This window comes from Rosa rugosa, chromosome 7 (assembly GCF_958449725.1).
Source record: "Rosa rugosa chromosome 7, drRosRugo1.1, whole genome shotgun sequence".
NCBI classification, from domain to species: domain Eukaryota; kingdom Viridiplantae; phylum Streptophyta; class Magnoliopsida; order Rosales; family Rosaceae; genus Rosa; species Rosa rugosa.
Window position 1 is genome coordinate 37553992 of NC_084826.1, and position 5394 is coordinate 37559385.

Here is a 5394-nt window from a genome sequence, read left to right on the forward strand (position 1 = left end):
TCCATGTTTCCCTCACCAAATAGTTGGTAGAGTTAGTCATCTTTACTATTGAAAGGTGATGACTTCTATGCATGTTCAATCACCAAAAGTTGGTGAATGAGATAGAAATCATGTCTTCCTAAGTCACTCACCAAAAATTGGTGATGTAAGATGTAAGACATCATCCCCTAAATCACTCAAGGTTGGTGATGACTAACTTTGATGACTTGATAAGTCTCATCAATCAAATAGTTTGATGATAGGAACCCTATATCACTCAACTAATTTACTTGCATTAAATTAAAGTAATTTAGTGGTTAATTGTTTTTGATTGAGTTAATTATGCTTGTTTAATTAACCTAATTATTTTGATTAATTAAAGGATGATTATGGACTATGGCCTAATATAATTGAGCATGAGATTGGCCGACTATTCATTTTGAATGAATGAAGTTATGTAATTAAAGTAGTTAATTCGCTTGGGTTATGTAACTAATTTAATTAATTCATTTGGTTGTGTAATTAATTAAAGTAGTTAATTCGCTTAGCCTAAATTATTCAAGTTTGATTAAATTTAAGTGGGAACTTTTATGCCCCTTATCCACTCTTGCAATCGAAGATGGAGGCACTTAAGGATGATCCAAAGAAGAAGTTTGAAGTCATCTAGCCTTGAAAGCAGTTCAAGTGCAAAGTGTAATACCTTAGCTTATTTGTTTAATTTCCGTAATCGTTACGCGTAATTAAAATCAACCACCCAAACATGACCTTTGTAACATCCCGTATCTTAATTCACCGGTTTACTAGTCATTTGGACAGTAAACGACAATTTGATTTACTTTTACTCTTTTTCGGTAACTTTAGTGGCCCTAAAAGTTGACTTTTTGTTTGGGTCAAAATTTGAGAAAATTTTCTTCATGAAAGTTGTAGAGGACGTTAAACCGAGCGCGTGCATATGTGGTACGTAAAAATCGGAGTTCGTATGTGAAAGTTATAAGCGAAATACTAAAGTTACTGTTCATATAGTAAGTTTCTATAAATAGCCGAGTTACTGTGGTAAGTTTCCATTTTCGGAAACTTACCGAGCCCTCTCCCTTCTCTCTCCCCGACCCTCTCTTCCTCTCCGACCTCTTCACCTTCTTCCGGCCATAACTCCTCCATCCGGCGACGGATTTTGACGTATAAGATGTCGTTGGAAAGCTCTCTTCCTATTCTTCATTTCTGGGTTCGTTTCGTAGCTTAATATGAACTGTGGAAGGTGCAGCAACGAGAAGAAGAGGACGGTCACTGTAGCAGTTTTGAGTCAACGCCGATATTTTCCGATTCCGGCAGTCTCCGGCCACCTAACTGGCATCGAAGGTTCGGTTTTGGACATAGATCATTTCCCCTAAAGTCTTTCATTTCAATTTGCAGTGTAGAGGTCGAATTAACAATTTCAATTTCTAGGGTTCTTGGAATTTCTGGAAATTTTTCACCGGCCAAATTGGAGCTCTTCCAGGTAAAATTGGAACTTGTTGTAGTGGAGAAAGAGGTTGGGTTTGTTGAGTAGATCGTGCTGCCAAATTTTGGTGGCCATCGGAGGTGGTTGCCGGTGGCGCGTGGGGCCCACGCGCTGCCACTGTTGGTGGCGCGTGGAGGCGTGTACGGCAGTGTTTTAATTTCAGTTTTTAGCCCATTAAATTGTAGAATTGTTGTAGAGCTTGTATGTGAAGTTTGGTGAATTTTGGAGGGGTTTGGAATTATTTGTGAATTTCCGAAGTTTGAAGTTTTGTGATTGAATTGTGGGAAATCCGGCCGTCGGATTTCCCTCGTTTTCGTTGTGGGATATATAAATTGAGGAATTGGTGTTGTGGAAGAGATTTGGGTTGAATTTGAGAAGTAATGGAGATAGGGATTTTCGGGTTTCGTTTAGGTTCGTAATTATTTTATCGGATTGTCGTTTACGGAAATATAATTGTGTACAGGGCAATGCCGCGAGCTACGGTTAAATGAAGGAACTCGTTTGCGTGGTCGCCCAATAGTACTGTGAGTGGACTTTTGTTTTTAAGTAAATGATGCATGCATTTATTTTGAAATTATTGGTTTATTTAATTATCGAGCATGATATTTTGTCTTGGATTATAATTTGACATTGATTTTTCATGAGTTTCGGATATGAACTTATTATGCTCGGATTTGGATTTATGAGTTGTTTGAGAATATGAATTGATTTTCAGAAATTGATTATAATTATTATTTGAAATTCTGATATTGTGATTTTCAATTAATTCTTTTCCGAGGTGATTTCCGGAATTTCATATTTATTTTTCATTCACCGATTTGAGATCTCTGAAAGATTTTCGAAATGAGATTTCGATGGAATTATATTTCTTGTTTATTTATCGACTTTCGGCTTTGGCATTGGGAGTGCCTTGATGATGAACTTGGAATTGGTTTTGTTTCGATTCATGGAGATTATGTTTTATTATTATTTTCTCTCCTATTTATTTTGAACTTGAGATTATCTTGGCGTGTGGGACACGTCGTTGGAAATTCTTTTACGAGAGATGGGGGAAGCCTTATGTATTTTGGATTTACTGGATTTTCGGTTATGTTTCCCTGTGCCATACTGAGGGGTGATTTTATCATGGTAGCATTGATTTTCCGCCTTTGTGGCGCGGTGATGGGATCACCGTAGCCCTTCCGCCTTTGTGGCGCAGGTTACTGTCTCTGTGACAGTAATTCTGTAGCCCAGTATCCTATCACTACACTTAGTGGCGTAAGGGTATATTACGGGAGTTATGGGAGTTCTTTAGCCTGGGAGGCTATCACCCGACCAAGCCTGAGTGGCTTATTCGTATGGCTATCATCTTCCCCTACTTATACTATTTTTGACTAGCGGGGACTAGTCTGAGTTTCCTTAACCAGCGGGGCTGGACTTATATTTTCTAGTATTGAAATTTCAATCTTTTACTCTGTTGTTGTGACTAGCGGGGCTAGTCGGTTTTCTGGAGTTCAACGTTTTTCGGATTATTTTCTTAAGTGTTTTATAAATGTTGCATGCATCCGGATTTTATATATATCGAAAAATGTGGGAAAGTATGAAGTTTTATTTTGTTTTATTCATATTAAATTATTTATTTTTATCCACTCACGCTAACGTGTTTTTCAATACTTTTCCCCTGGGCCCTTCGGTTTTAAATGCCCAGTTTGCAGGCGAAATTAGTTGAGGTCAGCATTGCTTCCGCGTACTCATTCTATTTCTGTTTTCTTTGTTACCTAGTGGATTAGTATTGCTCTGATAACCTATGGGATTAATATTGTTTTTGGGTTGAGACTGATATTTGTGAAATTGGAGTTGTGATTTGGGGAGCAGATGGCTCTAGAAGATTAAGGATGGATGATTTAGAAGTGTAAATGTTTTCCTACAGGTTTTGGGTAGCCTACTTTTAGGGGAAGTTCCGCCAAATTTTTGGTAGAATCTCTTCTAAAGTGGGCCCCGCAGGGCCACTTCGGATTTCAGGGTGAAATCCGGGGCGGGTCCTGTCAGTTGGTATTAGAGCATTAGGTTGTTAGGTTCTGTAGACTCGTTTCTATTCTGTTACCTTATATGCTTGGTGTTGCCTAGTACCTCTCGAGTGATGGCCCGACTGCAGCGGTTCCCCTTCGTGTACTCTTCGGTACTGTGGTATTCATCAAGTGTGTAAGGTACAAAGCTAGTTGGTTTTCTTCTGGTGCTATGCCTCTTGTACGCCGACCTCTTAGGGATTCCGCTGCGTATTGGTCTTCTTACATATGCACCTTTCCCTAGTATTGGTAGAGTAAGGCTACTCTACAGATTCGAGTTGTGCTATGAAATGTGATTCGAGGAAATGTTATGATTATCCCTTCCTCGATGCCGACAAGTTGTTGGGGCATGGTTAAGGTGCGAGACCGGAGTTTTATTTTGTACTTTATTGGTAGAGATGAACGACCATTGTTTTGGGCTGTCTCTGAGTATTATAATTGTTGTAGAATCTGGTTTTGGAGAATTGAAATTAGTAATAATGATGGTTCTAACCTTGAATTGAGTTTTGGAGAATGTGTTACTTGATACGATCGGCTCTGTAAGCGGCATGAGGAATATTTCTGGAATTCGATGGAGATTCTTTGTGAATCTCATTGTTGGAAATCATTTATAGAGATGTCCTGGGTTGTTATGTCTAGAGGCTGTGTTTTCAAGTGGCTATGGTCACTGATGTTGGTAAGTGGGAAGAGATAACAGTAAATGAGAATTTTAAATAGAATGAAATTTTTTAAAAATTGTCGATTTGGGTCGTTGACCTAACCAGGGTGTATGAGCATAGTTTTGCTCGGAATAAAAGAAATTGACTTTAGATACCACAACTTATAGTTTTGTCTACCTGAGTCTTGGATGGTATCGAGTAGGGAGATGAACATGAGTGGGTTTTTATAGTTATGTGTTTGAAGTTCTAGAAATTGGTAGAATGCTTAAGGTTTTATAATAGAGTTACTGTTTTGGTCGGTAAATAATTGGGAGAGTTGGAATCAACTCTTCGTATGTGATATTATGCAAATGGGTGTCCTTGGTTATCCGCTTTTGAGTAAAACAGTTACACATAAGTTTGGGGAATAGCGGTAATGACCTTGTTGGGTGTCCATAGAAGTTCGAACGGAATTACTATGTGATATGGAATTTGATTCGAGTTTTGAATCATGGAGCCTTGAAGGTTGAATTGTGATAGGCTCTTGGTGGAAGTTTTGCCTGATGGATGGGTTGTGATATGATATTAGCGGTTGGTAGAATAACTTTAAGGAAATAAGTTTTCAGTTAGCTCCGGAAATATTTCGAGTCAAGGTTTGACTAGGACTCTTGTTATTTTGGGCGGAAGGTATTGTAACATGTTTTTTTTTTTGTGATCTACTTCAGTAATGATTACTTTGAGGAAATTGGATCATTATTGTGGTGGGACCACGTTTGGATCCGGATATCGCTTGGTGTGCTACAAGATGTTGGACGGGTGTCCTATGATTTATATAAAGGATTGTTCAGGAAAGATTTTGTGAATTGTGTTAGCTACCTTGGGGAATTGATTATTGCTTGATTCGAATATATGTAATGGATTTATTTGGAGGAATTGAGCGAACCTTGTCACCCTGGTGACCCTTAATTGGAAATGTATAGGAAGTTGTTGGTATGAGTGAAATCCGGTCACTACTTATTTAAGGGTAAGACGACTTGAACAGGAAGTAGGAGTCGAGTTGGAATAAATTGATTGGGCTTATGTTCTATCAAGGGTTCAACATATATTTAAGTACTAATTGTTGAGCTATTATGATTGAGTTATGTTATTGGATTATTTCTTGGTGAGAAGATTTGGAAAGTTTTTGGTACAATTTTGGTTAGCACAGGAAAGTCATAGGGATTCTTGTTGTCGC

The 5394-nt window shown here is 38.3% G+C and overlaps 1 long non-coding RNA gene across 1 annotated transcript; it reads left to right on the plus strand.

The window, feature by feature from the left end:
- Window positions 1–928: 928 nt before the first annotated feature.
- Window positions 929–3500, plus strand: LOC133720049 (uncharacterized). The gene is made up of 4 exons (XR_009851651.1): window positions 929–1335; window positions 1423–1474; window positions 1941–2001; window positions 3165–3500. It is a non-coding gene; the product is annotated as an uncharacterized LOC133720049 (long non-coding RNA).
- The last annotated feature ends 1894 nt before the right edge of the window (window positions 3501–5394 follow it).